The 24,400-nt window shown below is 43.0% G+C and overlaps 1 protein-coding gene across 1 annotated transcript in view; it reads left to right on the plus strand.

The window, feature by feature from the left end:
* The first annotated feature begins 11,933 nt into the window (after window positions 1–11,933).
* LOC119025762 (inactive dipeptidyl peptidase 10-like) overlaps window positions 11,934–24,400 on the plus strand; it is a 112,013-nt gene continuing 99,546 nt past the window's right edge. Inside the window, exon 1 of the mRNA XM_037109681.1 lies at window positions 11,934–12,234. The gene's annotated coding sequence lies outside the window, so the exon portion shown is untranslated. The remainder of the gene's footprint in view (window positions 12,235–24,400) is intronic.

Genomic DNA, 24,400 nt, shown 5'->3' on the forward strand with positions numbered 1-24,400 from the left:
CATCTCAGATGATAGAAACTTAACATGCAGTTGATGTTGCAGAAAAAAACATAAAAATTCCAGTTTACCAATTTCATTGACAGACAATCTTATACAAGGATATTAGATAAAATATATTTGATCTTAATTAATTTTCAATCAGATGTAGAGGTGTGGTGTCAACCTCTGATAATCATTCAGTAAAAAATATCAATGTCTGAATCATGTTGACATCAAATCCCTTTATTTATGGTCCCAATAAACAGTTAAGTTGGAAAAATTACAATGATTTCAATCATATTAAAGAAATATTGTTCATGTTACCACAGCGAGTGTTTTACATGAATACAATAAATAACCTCTGCTTCTAAAACTACATTTTATGAGCCAAGAAATTCAAAAATAGAAATTCAGAAGTGGTTTCAGTCAGTGACACAGTTATTTCACCATGTGAAAAGTATATTTAATGTGTCTATCAGAATCAGAGCTCCAACTCGACAGCTTTAAAAACTGTGTGCTTTTAGACGGAGGTGGTGGTTCAGTCCGAGCTCCCGCTGTGAAAAGCAACACGCAGCCTGAAGAGCTCTCAAACCATTTCTGTACTTCAAAAAGCGTCAATCCACCTGAAGAGAATTACTGCTGGAACCTGCCGCTCCTGTTCAGCGACAAAAAGAAGGAAAAGCTGCTGGAAATAAATTCTTCAAACACTCCCAACGTTCAACCTGAGGAAGCCAGATTGAGTCATTAGGCATCGTTTGTAAATTGGACATTTGTGAAGTGTGAAGCAAAGTTATGTTTTATTAAAATAACCCACGTGATCAATCAACTGGCAGCACTGTGAGTGAACTGTAGGAGTGCTGCACATGTTTCTGCAATGACTCGAGTCATCCACTTGCGAGCAGCGTTGCTCAGTTCTGCAGCTCTTCGACCTCCCTGTGTTTCAGACAACCGATTGTTTCACACTGTAAACTAAAAATAGCATCAAAGAGTTTAGAAAGAGGAGACAATAGTTCTGATTTCCTGCAAACTTCATCAACCATCCAGTCCTACATTATCTTATCTTCCTATCTTTTTTTTTTTTTTTTTTATCCTTCATCTCGAGCTTGAGATAATTGAGACGACGCTCTGGTCACAATCTCGGTTAATCAAAGTGTGTTGAGAGCAGAATCCCTGGTGTGATGTCGTCTAATGCAAAAAGGAGGATCAGAGGGATGCAAAGCAGGAACAGTTTTAAAAATCCTGAAACAAATTCCTTCAGACACACCAGCCAATCAAACATTAATGCACTTATGCACATATCGGTGGATTTCATAACTGTGCAGGAGTCGTGAGCGGCCTACAATGGAGGGATGATCACGAGTTTATCAAACAGCCATTTCGGGAGACAAATCCTTGGATTTTCCTCCTAAAGCCTCTGTTCTTCTCAGCCTGCCTGCAGGGTGGTGATAGAGAAGACAGAATAAAGTCAGCTGTACATGTAAATAACAAACACACATCTCTAATAAACAGATTTTTTTGTTTACATAGCCTCTTCTGCTGCAGATGCATCTGAGCGTTTAGCCTCTCAGTCTGCAGCATCAATGGGATTCATATCGAGTCATCCTTTATAGAAATCGCTCCCCCTCAGGTCTTTCCCCCCGCGGGACGGCTCTCAGTTTAAAGCTCACTCGCAGTTCAGTCTGCACACATGAACATGTTTGTTGTGTGTGTTTCAGAGAGCGAGAATGAGTTCATTAGAACAGCCGAGCAAATGTTGACAGAGAGAGAAAACAGAGAGCAGCGAACGCGAACAGATTTTTAGGGAGCGGTGAAGGAAAATGCAGCTTAATAAAACCCTCATACGGAAGAAAACAGTGTGTAGTAATTAATGATATGGAGCTGTGATGCTTCTCGTTCTATATATAGCTGATGGTCTTCTCTGATCTCTGAATATGTAAATAGAGTTTGCTGCAGAGGTGTCAAACTCGGTTTTATCAGCGTTGTGTTTTCCTTCAAAGGGCTGATTGTGAATGTACGACCGTAGAGACGAATCTGCTAGAATTCACATTACATAATTAATGAGCTCCCTGACTTGGTCTTTGCTGACACGCTGACTCTGTGAACAGCCTGCTTTTTCTGGTTAAATGTCTTTGCATTTCTTCAAGATCGGATGGTTTGTTCGGCCACAACAGCGCTGGTGTCACTGCTGCTTCAGTTTGCATCAACGTCGCAGGTTGTCTTTTAATTCTCAGGCATTCTGTTACTGAAGTGATTCCATCTTGACTCCATGAAGCACAAACATGTATTTGTGCTCCCGTCTCTCGTTCAGTTTCTATTCTTCTTGGACATTTTGCTTGGCTGCTTCTTCTATCTAGCGTATACTGAGAGCAGTGGGGCAACAGCGACGTATTGATAAAAATGAAGGTTTTAAAAACTCATGTGAACCAGAGCCATGTTAGGGTTCACCGTCTTTAATCATCACTGCACAAAATTGCCACCAGTCATTTAACAAAACTGGCCTCAACGTTGAGAGTAACAAAGAACTTTCGACCGTCATAATCTCATCACTTCGTCCTCCAGTCCAATTGGAACTCTTGAGCCAAATTTGAAGAAAACCTCCTCGAGACGTTCTTGAGATAGACAAACCACACTGACAAGGATCAAACCGACAGAAGGACAACCAGAAAACAGTTGTCATTCACAGCAAAGCAGTTGTTTTTTTCTCTCCTGTTCGGAATTACAAACCAAAAAGACCCCACACCCACTGTTTGATCGGGTTGTGATTTCCCTACTACAGTCAGGCTGTTTTTTCTGACACCATGAAACTTTTTAGAGAAACATGTTTCTGACAGGACAGCTGTGCCACAAACACAGTACATATAATGTGATGCACTGCTGTAGATTAAACTACCCAACAGTACATAAAGGAGTTAAAATGAGCTCAACCTCAAACATCTACGGCAGTAAAATGACACATGAATGCAGCAGTGATGTATAAAAACATCAGGGAACGTCCATCCTTTCCGACTTTCACCTTGTGGTATTATTACTTCACCGGTCTGAACGTGTAGGATGTGAACACTTCCTCCACCTCTGGTTTTAACGAATAAAGAACAGCAGCTCATTCTATTTATCCTGCTTCCACTCATTTGTCTCGGCCCAACCCGGTTCATTAGACCTGAGAAGAATATCGCTCCTAAATTGAGACAGAACACGATGTCAGCACTTTCCCAGATAATCCATCCGTCATCACTTAAACCAGACGCAACCTAACCCCCCTTTTTCCCGCCACACAGTGCGTAACGTCATAATTGACTTCCATCCATTGACTTTGTGACCAAACACCAGGCGAGGGCTCCAAGCTTGGAAGCTGCGTTAACAAATATTATTGATTCATCTGATTGGTTTACTTCTGCTCGCTTTAAATCATCCGGCTGTGATAGATCACAGGCTGAATGCTGCTCCCAGCTGAGAGGAAACCTGCTCTCATGTTTTAGACAAAGCGACTCATTTGTTTGTGCAAAAATGAGGTCAAACGCTGCGTTGTCACTTTACATCCACCGCTGAGGTCATCTCAATCTAACACGCATTACTGCAGCTGGCGCTCCCTGCAGATGCTTCGAGGCGTCCGTCTCCACCTTTTCAGCGTTAAAGATGTTTTCTGAGACGCTGCCTGGTGGGTGAAAGGGTGGAGGAGGAGAGGAAGGGAGGGAGGATAAACAAAAACCAGGCAGATACTCTGAACAACTTATTTTTTATTCATAAGAAGATGTGAGGAAGATGTTTTGTTCTGTCTTTTTGTTTGCATGCATAGAAAGTGATACCGGGGCCTGAGGTCCTTAAATCTCAAGTTCATACCTCAACGTTTATATAATTTAGATTCTAACGAGGACAAGAGTGTTTTATTGAAGACTTTTAGTTTGAATTAGTAAAAGTATTCTGCTCTCTCTCTTTGTTTCCCCGTGGCTGTCACCTACACCTGTCAGAAAACTAAATATAGCCACACCTCAGAGACAAATAGGATACTGCCGGAGGGATTTCTGATTGGCTCTTGCGGGGCTGTGATGTAGAAGTGTTCTCCAGGGTGTCTCAGCACATCCAGAGGCCTGTTGTCATGAAAAACATGGCGAAAGTGCCTTCTTGAAAGCCCCGATGGTAGATAAAACTTTCTAAAGTGCCCTGTAGGGAGCCCTTCCACTGTAAATAAATTAGAAATTATCGTTGGGAAAAATTAATTTGAGTGCTTTTAGTTTTAGTTTGGACCTGTTCAGCCTGGTGCTAAGGTACTGTTTGGGAAAGCTTCAAATGGTAATAGTTGCATTGTGGGAAATGTAGGCGACAGGTGAAAGAAGGATACCTGGAATAAACATGATAATATCTCTTAAATCATGCACACATTGATACTGTGATGGTGGTGGCTGCCATGCGAGGTGTCGACCAGCACGTCAGGAGCAGTTTGGGGTTCAGTATCTTGCCCAAGGCCCAAAGACACTTTGACATGCAGACCAGGGGAATCGAACCCGCGACCTTCCGATAACAAAATGCTGTCTCTACCCCCTGAGCCACAGTCACCCGCAGTGATTCTGCTTATTGCTTCATAAATTGACCATCATGAGTCCAACATTGTGATAGGAGTGTAATGTAAGACCAATGGACTGCTTTGCAAAGCCTGGTGCCTACACTACCCACAATACAACTCACTGTTTATCAGATTGATTGCAGCTTCCTCTGGAGCTACAAAAGACTTTATAATACTTTTTTTTCACATATGCAGTCGTACTCCTGAAGACCTGTGAACACACTTGATGAATAAAATGATTGGACTTCCTTTATTTTCCTTAGTGGATCCTTTAAACTGGTAACGATGTTTATTTCTCCTTAATCCTCACTGCCCGGTAGCTGGTGTGTTTCCCAGGGTTTTTCCCATGAATGAGATCCAAAATGAAGCTCTCCTCGGCTAAATCTTGTTTCATTCTGGCACTACCCCCGAACTGCTTTGATCCTCCGGTTTGTTGTGTTCTCTCGCCAAGAAGCGGCGCCGTTCATCGCCGTTCGAGTTCCCTCTAAGAGGTGAAAATCACAGATGGTGGGCGGCTGCATGTCAACATCTTTGTGATATTCCCACAAGGGATGGAAAGATGCAGTATTTATGATCTGTGAGTGTGTATGTGTGTGTGTGGTGAATGAGCTGTGCCAGGGTGCAGTTTAGACAAACACACCTACAAACAATGAACACATCTGAATAATTAACACATCGGTGCTTCGCACTTCAGTCCTCTCAGTTATCTCCCCTCGGTCGTCAACACTCCTCTGATCGGATCGATCTCTACCGGAGCTGATGTAAGTGTAGCTTCACATTTGCTTTCAATTTGTCCAACACAGACTCTGAGTGTGTAGTCGAGAGCTCTAGAGACAACAGAGAGCTGTGAATGTAAAAATCTCACGAGTCAAAAGTTTACATGTTCCATTATTCTGTATTTTCCAGAGGTGGCAAACTTCCACACAGCTTTTCCTCCAGTAGAGCTTCAGATACTTGTGTGAAAACAGACTGATTCAGAACTGATTCTTTACTCCAGCAAAAGTATGTTATATAGATATATAATTCAAAGACTGTTAAAGTTAAAGATATAATCAGTGGGATTTCTCCCAGCTGTTCCTGAACGCACCACAAAGACAGTATATCCTTGAGTTTCATCCCCAGGACGTCTAATAGTCACACTTTGCGTTGGAAACTCATTGTCGGTTTAACTCTTCTCATAATAATTGTTGAAAATTAAAAAAAAAAAAAAAAAGCAACCAGCAAACATCATCTGGCAGGCTTGAAGGGGGAAACTGAAACCGGCCATCTTGTTCACAGCAGCTGAGCTCAGGATGATGAAACTCACTGTGGGGAGACGATGCAGCTACAAAGCACAGTCAGCCTGCAGCTCGCCGCCCTGCTGTGCTTGTTGCATCGGCCCGGCCTCATTCCCCATTGTTTTATCCAATTTCTATAATTTCATTCTCTTTGCTTCTAATTATAACAGAATCAGCAGAACAACAGAACGGATGCTTTTCTTCATGTAGGCGCTAATGACGTCTTATAACGGAACAGAAGCACGTGGAGAGAAAACAACACGCGTTCAACACACTCAGCTTTCTCCACTTGTTCTTATTATCAGGCTTTGGGAGTAATGGAGCCTGTAACAGATTAGTAGAATTCTAATAAAGGTAACTGTATTCCCTTAAAGTTACAGAAAAAGATGTGATTAGATTACAAATACATTCAGTTAAAATGGGGATTACATCTCAAAATAAAGAATGATGCACTAGTCTTACAGAAAAACACATTTTTGTATCGATAAAAGTCAAATTACCATTTTTTGTCTCTTTATTTGCGTATATTCTGTGTCTTTGTTGTAAAACAGTATCAGAAAATAATCAAGTTACATTACTTTAAAGGAGAACTATCACGTTTTATCCTTTCCTTCATTTCCCTCCAGCGTGTTGTATTTGTTCTTGTGCATGTAAAAGTTCCTGAAATGTAAAAAAGTTAAAGTCTGTACCAATGGAAGCTCCTCTCTCCCGCAGAAGACACAGCACTTGAACGCCTCGTCAGTAGTCCTTCCTTTATTTCTGTGTCTTTGTGACATCACACTATGTCACCATGTCACACATTTGTATAATTTATGCCTAGCAGCTAGTCTGGCATGGAAAACTTGATTTAGCACAGCTGCTCTGTTGCTGTTAGCGGTGCTGACTCGGGCGTGTGTGAGCTGACCAATCAGAGCAGACTGGATGTTTAGGAGGGAGGGGCCTTAAAGAGACAGGAGCTAAAACTGTGATGCTTGGATGAGGTTACTAACTACATTATTTGGTAATTAGTGAATGTATCCAAATGCATTTTAAAGCAGCCCCTCTCCACCCTGCCCATAATCATCTACAACTAAACCTTTTCCTGTTTTTTGTAACAATACATGTACGTCCATCAAAGCATTTTCAGTGTCTATGCATGATTTTTGCTTTTCACTGCACGACATGTAAATGAACTCACTTACAGGCTCCATTTTGATGCTGCATGTTGACACCTGGCACACACAGGTTCACTCACACTGTCTCTTCAAATGGTTAATGGCTGCATTTACATGAGGCTTTTATGCAAAGCACTTTAAAATCCGCTCCATTCACACATTTAAATGACCTGTTTACTGTTTGTGTCATTTGAATATCACGTTGATTCAGAGCGGCAATACCTGAGTGCACATAAACGTAATCAGCTGTAGGAGCTGACACACACACTGTGGGTTTGCTCGTGGAGAACACACACACACACACACACATTTTATGCAGCTTTATTTCAAAGACTGAAACACACACACACACAGACACACAGACACACACACACATGGCAGCCCACGCATGCACACAAAAACTGTTTGTGAAGCTTTTAGCTCTCACAGAAGGCTGGCAGTGCTCGATTTAATGTGATAGTGACCTGAAAACTGTACTGACAAGTACACACACACACACACACACACACACACACACACACACACACACACACACACACACACACACACTCAATGCATCTGCCTGTTTATTACAGATCAGCCTTCTGGGTCTGTGCTAACAAAGCTTTCTAAAAATAAGAGACGCTCCTCACTGTCTGGTTTCGGACAACAGACTTAAAGAATGTGAGCAGATTTGTTTCTTCTGGTCTGCTGGACGAGAAACTTCACCAAGTGTTTGTATCAGAAACCTGTTCCAGCAGACAGATCTTTATTTCATTATGCACCAAATGTGATTCATAAAAATGACCTGACTGTCTTTGACTGGTGTCAAAAAAGATATTCAGGGTTTTTTTTATTATCATTATCAAGTTGTGGAAAAATAAAGATGCAATCTGTTATAATTAAGTCGAATCTTAAAGTTCTGGACTAGTTTAGAAGCTGCTGGTGAAGTTCATGTCTGATGCATTTATCTTTCTCATGTGGACTGAACCATAGCTTCCACTGAGGACCCTGACTCTTCTACTTCAACCCATCTTCCCCCTCTTCTCTTCCTCCTTGTGTTTCTCTCTTTCTCTACATTTATTCAGTGGTAACTTAAAGCTGATATATATTTCACAGGATGATTTTAGTTTGTTAGCTCATTAAAATAAACATCTACCACCTCGAGGCCAAATACTGGATTCAGTATTTCCAAATAAAATTGTAATACTAGAATTTAAACATGTGTATCTCCTCGGAGGGGAATACAATGATAAAATTACAGAAAACATAAAGTAAACAGTGAACTGGTTAAGTAAACAGAGATGGAGGGAGGTGGGGTTTTGTTTGGGGGGACCTGGACTCCTTCAGGACGATCCTGTCTATGGCCCTGCTTGTGGAAAACACCGTTGAGTTAATCTTAAACGTAGATAAAATGGAGTTATCATCTCAGGTGTCTTCAACACTAACAGACGATGACAGGTTACGATGTCGGTCCCTCAAAACTGCAGCCGGCTACACTTTGCACTCATGCAGTCATAAATCGGAAGAGACAGAACCGAGAGGTGAAGTCTGTCTGCAGGTGTGAGAGCGTGACGATAAACTGACTCTACAGTGTTTTGCACTATAAAAGCCAACCTCACTTACTGTAGGGCTCCTGCTACACTAACGACCACCGTGTTGAATATAAAACTAAAGATGTATCGATGTACTGAATGCTTAGTGTCTCAGAGGGAGCTGCAGAAGATGTGCTCAGATCCAAACAGCCTTCTTTCATTACATGCTTTTGTTTTTATCTCAATATAAATAATACAGCATATCGTAAACTTGTAATGTATATTCATTGTAGATTATTTTAGTCCTCAGTGGAGGAGGAATCTGTTTCTTCCTGACTGCACTGAGACTGACGGCTGCAGGAGTGAAAACATTATTTGTTGCAGGGATCAAACATGGCACAAAATGCAAAGCTTTAGCTAAATGTTAAAGGGGAAACCTGGAGATTTGTCATTACATTTCTGGATTTTCGAGATCATACGAGAACCAATCCTGTCAGGCTTCCAGGCTGACGTAGATGTCCGAGGAGCAGCAGCTGGCTGAAGATGTTGGTTCTGCTGGTGGACGCTCTCCCCTCACCGCTGATCTGATCGATAGAAGTCAGCCGGTGATAGACAGATGGTTCATCCAATCAGCTGCCAAGTGTTTGTTGAAAGTGTCCAACAACAACAGCAACAAACCATCTGTTGACTCACAAGTGACGTTACAATAAACCCAAATTTAAAGCAGCAGAGTTCGACATACACTGACGTTGCTCTCCAGGATTGGTCATGTCGAATGCTACATTCCCCTTGAATGCATCTCACATCTTCCACTGCAGTTATCAGGTCACACAGTTATTTTCTTCATGACAGATAAACTGAACTTCTTCTATAAAATTGGTGATTTCCCCCTTTAAGTTTTGTGTTTTCTGAAATTTTCTGTCAGATTCACTTTCAGCAAGTTTGCTCCAGCGTGTTGTGATGGACATTAATCATAAGCAACATCTGTCCACTATGATAACTCCTACACAAGACAATATAATGCAAGATGAAACGTAATCTAACACTCTACAGAGACTGAACCAGAAGCCCACTGAGGCACAAAACTCCCACATCTAAAAATCACAGAAGTAGTGTGATGTGTTTATAATATTTATTTGTATTTGTTTTGTCTTCTTTTGCCTTTTTTTTTGATTGGACAACTTAGAGATTGTTAATGTGCTGCTTTTATTTTGCCCTCTGTCCAAACCTCCAGCCTCGTCCCTCCTCCCCCAGGACGACCCTACTGCACATTTCTGAGTGGCTCTATCCCAACTCAGGGTCTGCATGATTCGGAGGAGCATTTGAAGGCCAATTACCTCACGACGCTGCACAAAGACTGTCCCAATCCGAAGGCTCCTCCAGATGCAGCCCACAAATGCTCCTTCTCTTCACTGTTTTTGGAGGATGCACCGCTGCTATCCTTCATGGCCTCTCAAGATTCTTTGTACTCGTAAAAGAAGAAAGAAAGAAAGAAAGAAAATGGCGACATCACGCGGCGTAGATCGTCACTTTCGCGGGCCTGGGCGGCAGAAATCATTACGTAAGGGTAAAACATCTGGTGACGCAACCAGGGGACCACAAAGGCCGAGTCCTTCAGAGGATGCAGACCCTGAACTGAGACACAGCAAGTATCTTCCCAGACCTGCTATTCTCTACCTGTCCACCAGATGCCCTGGGACTCCCACCTGACTCCCTCATCCACCTGCTCACCTTTTTACACTCCCAAATCATCCACACCTGCTGACACACCTGCCTCTCACTCTGTCGTCAGTCCTTCAGTGTGTCTGGTTTCCTTCTCCTGCCTGACTACAAACTGTTTCTTCGGTGATGATGAACGTGTGTGAACATTCAGGTCTTATTTCCTCGTGCAGACGTCCATGAAAAGCTTTACTTCTTGGATGTGTAAAGATCTATGCTCTAGAACTGTATAAACAAGAAGAGACATGTTCACACACAGGAGTCCTCAGATGAGACAGCTCATCCAACAACTGCTGAATCAAATCAAATCATCCTGCCAAAATAAAGACCCCATTCACTCTGAGCTGCTCTGAAACGTGATGCAGAGTCTGTCCGGAGCCTCGTCCTCAGATCCCAGAGCTGCAGGCGGCGTCTACCAGGGGGACTGGCTGTGGCAGCTGGATGCATTGCCCGGATTCGAGGACACCAGAACGTCCAACAAGCCCCCAGATGATCCGTGGCTTAGCAGGGATTTGCAACTGACCCGAATTTGTGCACTGAAAGTGTCAGTAGCAGCCTTGCTCCAGTTTGCATGGGGGCTGTTTTTTTTGTTTTTCTCTGTAGTTAGTCTTGGCTCATGCTCTGTAATTAAACGAGGACATACAGATAATCCATTAAATATGCCGACAGTGGTGCTAAAGATAGCACAGTGAGTGTAATTAGTTAGATTTTTGTGCGATTTAGTTTGTTTTCATTGTCGTGACGCTCCGTCTTAGATGCAGCATTTCAGAAGGAGTCTCCAGTTTTGTTTTGTTTTTTTCTTTGACAACAGAAAAACAACAAATCCTCCACAAGCTTCAGAGCAAATGTACCAAAAATGTGCAGACGCAGCAGCGGCATCACTGCAGATCTGCATCTCTCGGTGGGGTACAGTGTGTCACCGCTGCTCCTCGTACAGCTGTTTTATTTTTACACGTTGCAGCAGCAGAACCAGACGGAAGCTCTTTGGTCGGCTGCCAGTCGCCGCTGCAGCTCAGCGTGTGTCAACTGAAGTCAAAGTCTGCGTGCATCAGTTCGTAGATTACAGTTAGTGGGACGTCTGGCGGCGATGACGGCCGCGGCTGCCGATGACAGTCTCTCAGAGTGCATCAATAATGCAAAATCTTATCTGCACTCTGCAAAAAAACTGAAAATGGGACTTTTTTTTTCTGTGACGGTAACTTCGCAGACAGACGTCCAATTACTGGCAGCGCAGACGTCTTCTGAAAATGATCCACAGTGAAAGATTTGATTCTCAGAGCTGCGTGTTGTGTGTTTGTGTGTGTTTGTTGTGTGTTTTTTTTCTGCTTCAAGTACAAATAAAAACCAATCATGAACATCTGCTTCAAATCCTCCAAAAGTTATCAGAACAAAAGTGCTGAGACTTCTGCTTTCCACTAACCCACAATCTGACAGAGCGAATGTGAATTATACAACTTATTTCAGTTTTAACCATACAAGTCAGTGATACACTAACAAATGCTTGAAATAGGACCAACCTAACTTTAAAGTTTAGTTTCAGACTTACAGATATGTGTGTAACATATTACTGGCTGCTATCATTTGAAAGTAATCTGTAACTTTACAGTATTGCTGTCTGTGTAGAGTGATTTCTGATCATATTGCTCTTCTGTCGCTGACGAGGCTGCGTTCCATTAATTAATCACCCCTGTGTTTTCCTCTCACTCATCGTCGGTTCGTCTGTGTTCTCTAGTTCCTGGTTTGTCTCCAGTTTTGTGTCTTGGGATTTACTTTCGTCTTTTTGTTTTTTGGGAATTTGGATATCTGCTTTTTGTGTGTCTGCGTTTGGGTCCTTTTTTTGATGAAATGTGACAAAACCAACAGCAGGCAGGAGGAAAAGAAAATACGTCTCCTGTGGAAAGAGGTTCAGGTGCGACGGACTTCACAACACAACAGCCTTGTTGGATTCTTTCGATCAGAGGACCCTGGAGGACTAAAGGAGTATGAATTATTGAAGAATGGGCACAAATTAAGACTTTCAGAGCTCTTCTAAGGTAAGGACTTGTTTCTGTCTCTTGTGCTCGCTACATTGGCAAATCTGCATGAACTATTCTTTGGTTTTTAAGGTTTCGAACAAGTTCTTCCACAAGTTGATCTGAAGTCACACACTTCATCATCTCCTCGTAAACAACCAAGATATAGTCACAGCTGTCTTCCTCTCTTTAACCCTCCCATCAGTGATTTAAGTGTTTGGATCTTTAACTGGAGGATCACACATCACTCAGAGAGAGAGAAATACTACGAGACGTGTCACGTCTTACAAACACTCCCTGTTTTTTTACTCTGCTGGGATTCTTCAGAGGCAGAGTCGTATTAATGATGAAGACGTCCAGAAATAGCAGCACAGTGACATGTTGTCAGTGAGGATGTGGAGGTGTGGAAGAGGTTTACTCTCTGTGCTTAACAGCTTGTGTATTTATTTCCTGGTGAAGTGCTGATTGTTTCTCTCCCTCCTACTCGCAGCGCTGCAGTATATATTTGTTTTTATAGACAAAAGCTTATAATCATGTTCAAACCAGGATCACAGGACTTTTTCTGGTTACTTCATGCTGCTGATGCTGAAGTGTCTCATAATCCCAAAGCAGTCTGGTGTTACATCACATCCCAAACCACAGAGCTGCAGTGGGAGCAGGGTCGACTATAGCAACACAACTACACAAATAGATCAAAGTCATTATGGGGAAAATACGTTCACAGTTTTACAGCCGCTCTCTTTCCAATGATTGTGTGTGTCAAAATGCTTTGTGTATCACACCTGATGATACCAGAAGCTACAATACAACATGTAGCCTTGCTCCCCAGGCCCAGACACTTCCGGTTACAGTACATTATGTTTTAATTTGTTGCCATGTGTCTGTTTCAGTAAGTTGTGGTGCTGTGTAAATATAAATATAACAGGATGGGATAATTATTTTTTGACATATACTTGATTGAAAACATCTCACAGGTAAAACACACCAGTAAACATAGTTTGTTCCCAAATGAATGCATCCTGACTTTTGTGGTATCAGAGCGGCAGACCACCATATTTCCAACATGGTTTCGAGAGCTGCTCAGTAACTATAATGTCCAGGCTCTGACAGATGGACTGAGGCAAAGAGCCGTGCTGCACTTCAGGGTCACTAATGGAGAGTTGACTCCGTATATTCTGAGTCATGATCCTGGTCAGTGGAGCTCAGTGGTGTTAGTTACGTGCTCCCTCCTCTGTGTTTCCTCCTCGTCTGTGCTCCTTCCCTCCTCTCAGGAGCTGCTCAGCGGGCAGTAACCCTGTATTAACGGGAGGGAGGAGGAGCAGGAGTTCTCTTCTTCAACAATCCACCGATCGACTTTCTCCACAGCTCGTCGTTCATAATGTTTTCAGTAACGTTAAATGTCACCATGTGGACTATTATACTACCAAATGTGTCGTCTTCTTCTTCTTCTTCTTCTTCTTCTGTATGAATTCCGGTCAGCATGGACCTCTGCGTATTCCCACTGTTAATGACATTGATCTATCCAGTCAGATTCAACAAGTGCAAGCCCTGCCCTTTTCGTTTTCTGGTTAACATCGTCGTGTTTTTGATAGTTGCCATCGTGTTTTCTTACTTGCTGTTGTCTTTTGCAGCTGTTGGCCACCGTATTGGCGTCCTGTTCTGATATGATGCAGGTTATAAGTAGAGCCGACCTAACCCTGCCTCCCTCAGATAGAGCCAAAGTTGTTTTGTCTCAGGTGAGAATTTAACAAAACTGGCTGAACTGGACCTTGAGTTGAGTTCAAACTGTCTTGGAGAAGCTAATATATTTGATTATCTTAAAAAAAACTCCTGTTCACATTCTACAAACATCTTACTGAATGCTGAGTTTGTCTTCAGAAGCAGAGATGTAAATCTGACAACAGGAGGGTGAACTCGCCCAAAATAGCTGCACAGACTGAATATTAGTGCTGCATAAATTGACTCACTGCAGGTGCATGTTGCTAATTTATTTACACACCATGCCAGTGGGATGTGGGAGTAAACATAACATGTGGAAAACAGAAATAGCTTCAAGAAGTCAGAACAACAACGGAGGCTGCAGGGAAGATTGAGAGGAGCCGGGAAGCTTCAGATCCGACAGAAAAGGTGACAGATATCCTCCAACAGAGCGGAGCGTGATTTATTTCACACGTGTCGACAAAGAAAGACGCTTTTATTCGATCACTTGAAGCTGCAGTAAACAGTCGTGCAGCGCTGCGCCGGTGTGTGAAGATACTAGATCGACCATCGCGTCAAACAGCGCGAGCCGAAGCAAAATATTGTTTTCTGTTTCCGTGGGTGTCATTTTTGTAAATATGAATCCTCTGAGGTGAATCTCTGCATCTCTGACTCTGTACAGACTTACAAACAGCAGAGTGAACAATGTGCTTAAAGCTTTTCAGGGGCTCATTGTTTCACATCCAGAGAGAAACGTAATGAATCCCGACCGAGCGGAGAAACATATGGCCTGCATCCGCTCCGGTCCCGAGACAGCGCCATACAAGTTTTATACTATAGCTCTTCTTCTTCTTCTTTTTTCAAGACGGAGCCAAAAACAGAAGAAGTCCTGCGTTCGTAATACATTAAGCTCTCTTGGTAGATGAAACATGACCAAGTGCCCTTTTTTCTAATTATTCTTCCACCCCTGCTCCTCCTCTTGGCCTCTGCCAATATTAATCAGAAAAATGTCCCAATCAGAACAGAAATGCCTCATGTAACCAAATCAATCAGGAGAGACTGGCCCGATCAGAAGGGATTATCAATCAGATCCAGAGGGCTGGTTTAAACATTTTGGATAACAGCTGCATAGCAAAATATTAGCACCTGCTAACCGTGCAAATGCTGAATGTGATTGTTTATCCCTGAAACTTGGCAGGAGAAGAAAGAAGAGAGAAATATTTTTAAAAGTTTAAGGGTAGTTGTTGTTGTCAGGATGATCTGATGCCGAACTAGAAACACAAAATTATCTTATGCACATTCTTTCATGACATTTTGTGTAACAACCACATTTAGTCACGATTAAATCAACCAATCCTGTCGTCGCCGTCACACACACAAATATTATATTAGTACATATAAAAATACGTCAGTCCTGACTGTTATATCATGGACACGATGTGGCTCCATCTGCACAAGAGGCAGAGCAAATGAACGACTGAATGAACTGAATTTTCTGAATAAAATCAAACAAAAAAGACGACTTTTGTCTTGTTCTGGCAGATTAGATGACTCACAACCCCGTAACTCTTCTAATTAAAGAAGCTCTGTGAACCTGCTGTGTCGTCCTGGAGGACGGTCGCTAGTTAATGTTAGCAGACTTCACTGCTGAGCTGCTGCTGCTCTGTTAGAGGAGCCAAGAGACGCATCGAGACGAGGGCAGCAGCAGGAGAAAACAGCGTGTAGAGCTGGAATATTTCCACGTCTGACTCGGTGAATTGAGGATTTATTTCAACCAAGTCGCCACTTGGAAAATCCAACTCGAGTCCTTCACAAGAGGATAACAGTCAACTGAGAGAGAGGAGGAGCGTCTGATCTTTTACTTCATGTCACAATCCGATAAAAAAAAGTGACTGATAGGTGTACATTTCCAGAAATTGTTAAAAAAACAAAAAACAAAAACAACATCGAGCCAAACGTCACATCATAAGTGAGCGAGTGAGAGTCACAATCCGCTCACATATGGCCGATAAAAAAGTAGAAATTCTTAAAAAAAACAACCAAAAACAACACGAGCCAAGCGTCACATCACTGGTGTGTCAGCGTCTCTTCACTGCTGCTGCTCAGCTTGTCGTGGTGGAACAACCACTGTGTAATGAAGAGTGTCAAACCAGCCGCTGACATCTTTACACTCGATCCACTCGCAGGCCCGCCGCTAATCAATTAGCGATAGAGGTTCTGTTTACTGAGGGAAAATTGAACTGAACAGATGATATATCGGCTCCTCAGCCGGCTGAACGGAACAATATATTGTAATGGTATTGGATGGACATAAAATCAGGCTCCACTTTCCATTAGCTTCGGTTCTACTCGAGCGTCGCGTGTGAAACTGGACTGGTAATTGATTAATTTGAAGTCCGTCTGCGATCTGCTGACACGGCATCAATACAGTGTCATAGCTGCTGCTCGCTCCTCCAGAGTGAACGTGATTGGCCCAGTGTTCACTCCCCGTGGTTAATAATTACACATGATATGAAAATGGCTGCCGGTCAGGAGATCAGTCGGTGACCTGCTGCTGTTCGCGCCACACGCTTCACCAACGTGTCGGCCTGTTTCAAGATCCTCTCTGCGCTGAAAACAATCATTACAATTACCGGCCTGCTTGATTTGACTGTATCTGCTGACAGAGAGCAGGATGCCGAGGCCTCCAGGGTGCCGTTACAGTCGAGAACATGTAGTTCAGTGGTTCAGCTCTTAATTGTGATCATCGCTCCGCGCAGGCTGCTGTCACATGTGAACGCTTTTATTATACGGTATTTTTAGACAAATAGAGACCAGAGAGTTTTCTGCGAGTGGTTCTCACCTCACTCTCCTCGTCCTCATCGTCTCCTCACAGAATAAATCTGGTTTTCAACCGTCTGTATTTCACAAAAATGTGACTGTTGGTCATGTTGTGTGTTCAGCTGGAGACTGTTCTGTGTTTCTTTGACTAACAGGACTGTTGGCTGGTGGAGACTCAGTTGTGGCTGATGTTCCTGCCAGTCGTCTTTTCTAAGATATCACATTCTTTTTTTATGTTTGGATATTTTTCATCTAGGTTTTTTCTCTGAACATACTGAGAACTTTTTCTTCAAGTTGGTCTGTAGCTGCTGTGTCCTCTGTGTCCTCCTCCTTCTTCTTCTTCTTCTTCTTCTTCTTCTTCTTCCTCCTCCATCTTGTTCTTTCTCCTTCTTCATCTCCTCCTCCTCCTCCTCCTCCTCCTCTTCCTCCTCCTCCTCTTCCTCCTCCGTCTTCTTCTTCTTTGATTTTTCTATTGATTGACAGTTTTACTCACTGCAGTATTCTTCTTCATTTATTATCACTGACTGCTGTCTGTGAGCCAGATCGCCTCTCGGGGACATTAAAGTTTTACCGTTGCTGCCCCTCTGTTTGGTTCTGCACCGGTCCGGCCCAGCCCGGTTCTCCTCTGTAGCTCAGACAGAACCTGCTCCTGGGCTGAGGAAAAAACAATTAAAATGTGGTCGTTAATTTTACCTTTAATTCGCATCTGGGTGGTGATATTATTGTTTCATTAAGAAGATATTAAAGTTTTGCTTTAATGTGCCTCTGTTATTCTGCAGGTGCCTTTAGTTTATTGCATCAATTCAACATTATAATGTGTTACTGACGTTTCACCAGCTGCAAACAATGTCCCGTCACGAGAAACGTCACCAGTGTCTGCAGGTTTTTTGCAACGTATGATGATAATAATGATTAAAAAAAAACAGCTGAAAGTGGAAACACAGTAGAAGTAAAGATAAACACAACACAGCTCGATTTACAGTGATGTAATAAAGTGGAGGATCCTCGGAGGCCTTGTGAAGGTTTCACACACACACACACACACACACACACACACACACACACACACACACACACACACACACACACACACACGAACAAATGTACTTTCTCTTTTGCTGTTACAACTTCATGTTTTGTGACGTCGGACGAATGTAGTCAGAAATGTGTCTCACAGACAGTCAAAAAGTGAAACGTATCGATGATTTGATTTGTGGACGCCACCGCTCACTTTAAGGAGGTGATTCTATAGTTTGCTAAAAGGCTAAATGTGTTTTCATCTTGTCTAAAAGACGAGCGTCACTAAAACGAGAGACGTGTGAACCTCAAACTAAAGTATGCTGTTACAACATGTCAGTTGTGAAAGTCATTTCATAGTCATTTCAGTGAGAATGGGATGTTGAGAGGAGACATTGTGCTTTAATAAGCGTTATCAATATGAAATGAAAACGACTAAATTAAACGTATTACCACAAACTCCCAGCGCGGTTCTTTTATTCCCATATAATCACCATGGTTATCCTGTTTCCATAGCTGAACATATAATACAGACGTTTCTCAACTTCTAGGTCAAACATCATTAAAATATTATAACGTTTCTCTGCGATACATCTCACTCCTCAATTCATCACAGACGTCTTACCGCGAGGGTTATTCCCTCTGTGGGTTCAGTTTCTCTCCCTCTATTCTCTCTGTAATTACAAAGAGTCTTAAATAGACTTGTGCATTAATCATTTCCTGTCAGCCGAACCGACGCACAGTGAAGTGTGTCACGGCGTCGGTCCTCCGTGCAGCAGAGGAGCCACAGAAGAGACGAGATGTGACCCGGTTGTTCGCTGCGAGGGGGAAGTTCAAGGTTGAATCTGAGAAATCGACTTCAGTTACTGTCCATTGATATTAGAGTCTGGTTAAAGGACACCATCAGGTGTTAACCTTTCACTTTTTGTTTATACCACAATGTCCATTCTCACAATATCAAACGATATCACCGATAAAACGATCGTATCACGAGATTTGTAGAGATTTGTTAAGAAACACTAGAACTTAAATTCATCTGCATCTGTTTGAAAATGTTCAGGTGGATTTCAGTTTTGACCATCTCAGTAATGATCACCAATTATAAGTAAAACTACTGGTATTAAAATAATATTCTGCAGATGAAACACTTAGATATTAATCAATAAATTTTACTCTGTCGTCAATTATGATTTTAAAAGTAACAGAGTGGATTATACGCTGTAAGTACAAGTAAGAATATAAAGTTGATGACTTAATTACAGTAATTTGTGTAGCTGAAATCAGTTTCTTCCATCCACTGAAGAACTTTTTGCTGCCACTGTTTTGAGTTTAGAGATTGTAACTGCAACTTTAAATAGTTTGTTGGCAGTTAAAAGTTTTAGCAGTCTTGTTTTATAAATTAACTTCTTAAAGGTCGACACATGATAAGTAATTTTCCGTCAGGGTTTTGTTTTATATCCAAGATTTTCTCTTTCCGTTCTAACATCCTCCCTGCACCCCTGCAGATCCGGACCGGCCCGTAGTTTTATGTAATAAAAGTCACAATTGACGTTTTACTGGGAGCTCCATGAGAAAGCCTGGTTGCACCACAGAGAGACTGCCTGATGTTTATCACACTGAGCTCTTGGACATGCAGCGCTGCAGGACCTCCACTCTATTTCCTCTTCAAGGAGGTGCACAACCCCGCAGTTTCCTCCTACCCATGGCCCTATACCATCCCCGCTCCTCCGCCCCTCCTCAGAGACCTCTGTCTCATTCATAATTAATGGGGCAACGTATGAAAAGGTGAAGGGAAGAACCCCCAGAGAGCGAGCTTGGAAACAGGCTTGAAGGGCTGCGTGTTGAAACAGAATGGTAATGTGAGAGAGGTACAAAAGAATAAGAGAACCGGATCGTGGTGCTGCATGGACGACGTCCTGATTAGATCAGCTCCCACTTTAAGAGAAGCCGAAGAGCTAATCAGAACGGAGGCAGGAAGGTCGGCCCACCTAATTCACTGCGAGCGGCGTGGTGAACGGTCCCACACGTCCTCTTTACGCCAAAGTAAATGCTCACAAGTGGATGATGATGTATGATCCTGTTTAAGAGCCGATTGTGTGCGGAGAGGAGGAGGAGGAGCCTTCTGGCGCCAGTTATTTATAGTTTTTGAGGTCGTGAGCAGCGACTGATGGTGATTTCTTTTACTGCAGATTGATCTTTAGGTTTAAAGGCTTTAAATGCCTGCTTCTGATGCTGAGAAGCAGGATGTAAATGTTACAACATCACATTGCAAACACTCGTATTTTTGTAAGGAAGTTGTCCTCAGGGTTCCTTAACAGTGTCCAGTGGTTTCACACTCACAAATGCTGAAACGCCACAGGCCCGTGTTAAAGGACATCCAGTGGTTTCATGCTGTGGTCACTGGAGACTTGAAGCTCGAGACTCAGCATGTTTGACTGACATTAAACCAAAACCGGATCAGAGTCTCTGGTTTCGGTTGACCTGTCATGGCCGCCTCCTTATAACCTGCCCCGCTTGACTCTGACGTCACGGTGGAGTCTCAGCAAGTCTCTATCCGGGACTGCTATAAAAGGTCAACAGATCAATACGCTGGAAAGAAAAATAAAAGTCAGCTGTTGTGTTCATTATCGTACAGCAAATTCAAAGAAAGCACAGGCTGCATTTTTTTGAAAATCTTCTTTTCCAGCACTAAAGAATACGGCGTCCCTGAAGGTCACAGCACAACAGAAAGCAGTGTGAGCTCACATCCACGTAGCGTGAACGTGATGCGACATGTTTTGTGTAAATGTCAACCTGACACGTGGGCTACACATTTTCTCAGGTCTTAGGTTTTGAGGAGACGACTTAATCATCGTTCCATCTGGAGGTAGTATACAGCGCTCATGCATTTGAGCCATAAATCAGTGTTTTCTCATGAATATGATTTAGGCCTCAGGATGCCGAGCCTGTATTTTACTGTCTCCTCAGATGTGTTGTGTCTGCTGGAGAAAGAGACGTCCATAAATCAATCCTGTCTCCTCCTTTCCGCGGACCTGCAGTCGCTCCGCTATTACTCATCTGGAAATGGAAAGAACAACTTCAAGAGTAAACCTGCAGTGTCTCAGAAAACGGCCAATTAGATCGAGGAATAACTGACGTTATCATCACTGTGTTATTGTTACCGTAACGACCTGATTCATCTAAAAATAGACGCTAATTATTTGGACACTAGCTGCAGTGATACTTTTCTGTTGGAGGAAATAACAGCCTCCTTCAAAAGGAATGAATAAGTCCGATGATTAACTTCCACCAGGAGCTCCGACAGTTCTGGGAATCCATCAAAGGAAGACGAGGAGCACTTTGTCCATCTCATCCGTTCTGGGGGGGAAACAGTTGCATCCATCTCACACTAACGTCCCTCCTCTGAATGAGGCGAAGAAAGGAAACACATCAGTGGATTTGGTCACTGCTAATGAAACCACCGGGCACAGATTACGCCGTCTGGCATTGTGGGTAGTGGAGGTGGAGATTTATTTAATGATTGCGAGCGGCTGCCGAGCTGGCGTGCCGGAGTGTAACACATCAGACGTGTGTGTGTGTGTGTGTGTGTGTGTGTGTGTGTGTGTGTGTGTGTGTGTAAATTGCATTTCTTCAGCGAGGGATCGAAACGATGAGGATTTTCTGAAATAAGAAAAAAAAAGAGTGACAGGTGCAGAACATACGAATAAACATGCAGACTCTCTGTGGGAATGGATGAAAAGATGAGTGATGATTGAAGGAGAATTGAAGGAGAGATGCAGCTCGCTTTTCTATCCCCCCCCCGAAAGCTGATTGAAGGCAAGTAGAGGCAGCACATCACTCTGCACTCAGGCTGCAGTCTGATGGACAGATTGTGACATCAGGAGGTGAGTTCGGCCTGACGCAGCACTCGGCCTGGTGAACTCGCTCCTCCACCAGGCCTCCGCAAAAAAAAAAAATCCCCAGGCTGCATCAGCAGGGAATCATTTCTGTCATGCAGATCAAAGAGGAATCGATCATCATACCAGGAAAGAAAGCACGTGCTGCGTGTGAATGAGCAGCCAGGAACACATGAGACAGATTCAAAGGAATTTCTGAGAGGACAAAGTCAAAGTTGTTCCGCGCTGGAGCGTCGTGCTCGTCATCGCCGCGGCCATTTATTGAACCTGCGTGAGCGTACCGCTTCCTGAATGTAAATTTAGATCCTGTTCAAGATCAAATATGAATTAGAGAGAGAAAAACAGACTGTGCCGGGTGTATTAAAATACCTCAATCAAAGGAAGCAGAAATAGAGCGGCCACAAGTGACTGAAATAAGAAAAGGATTTGAAGAAGAGAGAGAGAGAGAAAAAAATCATTGTTACGTAACAGAAGGCACATTATCCTCAGGCCACAGATTATAAAAGAGTCACAGGGATTAGTACACTTGGCACCCATGTGGGCAAAGGCAGCGTGGCGGGACTGAATGCACAGAATCACAGAGTATTGTGGGGCACTGAGCTTTGTCTGTAAGCATATCCACCACAGCAGCCCAGCTCCTCTCACAGATTCATGTAACTAGCGCGGTGGATTTCCTGAAAAAGGGGAAGAAGACTCAAGAAGAAGTGCCACGATGCGCTCACACGGTCGTACGGGAGGACGGAGGAAAACACGATTTGCTGGAAGTCTCCACATCAAACACATCCGAGCGCCCCGTGGAGCAGCGTAAACACAGAGTGGTGATCATTTCAGTCCTGTGCAGAATCTGAAATCTCATTCCGTGTCCACACTCTGCCTTGGAGATGCGTCTCTGTGTGGAGACTGACACAAGTCCAAGTCACAGCACCCACGAGTTTGGATCCTTCTCACTCAGTTCTGCTCATCTTTGCATCCCATTCATTCACTTTTGTACTTTTCTTTTAAAAGCAGCGTGAGTCCACCTGTAAGAGCTGGAGAGAGGTCGAAGAAAATAAAAACACTCACTGTGAACTGGAGTACTACAGTGATGGCTCACTGACTCAGACATGACTCAGGCAGGCTGAAAGCAAAGCTTTTTATTCTGTCAAACAAGCAGGAAGACGTCAGTTGTAGGTAATCAAAACAAGCGTGAAGGCAAAAGTGAAAAAAAGGTTTGCAGGGTTCAAAAAAACAGGACGTACAGGAAAAAAGCCGTGTTAGAAAGTGGTTAGAAAGGTTGAACAGATCTGTGATGGAGGAGCATCTATTTCTTTTTTTTTTTCCAAAGAACAAATTCACATGAATCAGTGAATTAGTGACATGAATGATGGCTGGATTATATTTAGCTGGTTCAGTTTCAGGGTCCTGTCACACCGTCATGGCTGACTGAAGAGAACAGAGCAAACTGTGACGTCATCCACCTGTTCTGATGTGAACGTCGTCATCGTGCGTTTTATTTGCATTCCCACATATGCATATGATGATGAGACTGTAAACTTCCTCATGAGGTTTGTGTGCCGGAGGTTTGACTTTTATCTCGACGTGGATTTAAATGCGCAGTTCATATTTTCCTGTTTATTTTGGGGAGATTTACTTGGTAGTTGGATGAAAACTTTACTTTCAAGTCAAAATTGCTGAAGGACCTTGAAGTGAGAAAGACCTGTGGGCAGATATACATTCACTACTTTGTGCAGTTTATCCAGTTTTACAGTTTGATTTCAGTGTCCACAGTCTGATTGGGATTTTTTGAGCGCACTAAGTGTCCCTGCGAGTCGATTACCGAGTGCAGTTAGAAATGCTCGATTCCGTTCTTTTCCCTGTCAGCTCTCGATAATAACTGTTATAATCTGGTAGGCAAGACACATATGAACTTTGATTGCATTTCCATGGAGCAATAATCATACATTTTCATCCTTGAGCTGCAGAACTACACTCTGTTACCGACTCGTCAGGGCTTCCCCACAACGGGAAGCTGCTGCAGGAGAGTGGTGAGTTGTGTTCACTTTACAATAGTAATCCAGCACAGCTAGCAGATGTTTGATGCCTCGAACTATGTGCTGGGGCCCAGTTTGTACTGTTGCTGAAGTTTGGTGCTGTTCTGAGCATTATTTGTAGCTTTTTGATGGCGGTTTCTTGTTGGAGGCGTATACTGCAGTGTGTTGTTATCATGTGGTCATTTCTGAGGTTGCTAAATCTACGTAAGCTAGCGGTCTGCAAACTTGATCTCTCGGGTGTCACGGTGTGTTAGATCATGGATTAAACTTACACCACAGTATCCCTTTAGGTTGGTGGTGTTTCCCTTTAAAGAAATCTTTCTGCAAGTGGGTTTTGTTGTTCTGTTGAATATATGTGTGTTGAATATATCTTACCAATCATGAAACAGTCACAAAGTCTGACGTCTGAGTCGTCTACATTCTCGTTTACTATCTTAGTTTTCTTTTTCTTCTTAATCTCCTTAAAGATTTCGTGCACGGCGTTGTAATCCTGCGCTCAAAACTTCCAGCTCGTTCTCGCTCCATGTCGCTGCTGTTACTCCCCCCGGAGACATTTTGTCGTCGGACCGCTGGACAGTGACACATTTCCTATCACACACCTCGACCTTTCACGCATCGAAAGGTCGCGTCTCTTCCTCTCTAAAACTGGATTCATGCTTTCAAGCGGAGGCGAGCAGCGGCCTTCAAAGTGCTCTGTGATAAGCTGAACAGAGGAGGAGGCCTTTT

This window comes from Acanthopagrus latus, chromosome 9 (genome assembly GCF_904848185.1).
Source record: "Acanthopagrus latus isolate v.2019 chromosome 9, fAcaLat1.1, whole genome shotgun sequence".
Lineage (NCBI taxonomy): Eukaryota > Metazoa > Chordata > Actinopteri > Spariformes > Sparidae > Acanthopagrus > Acanthopagrus latus.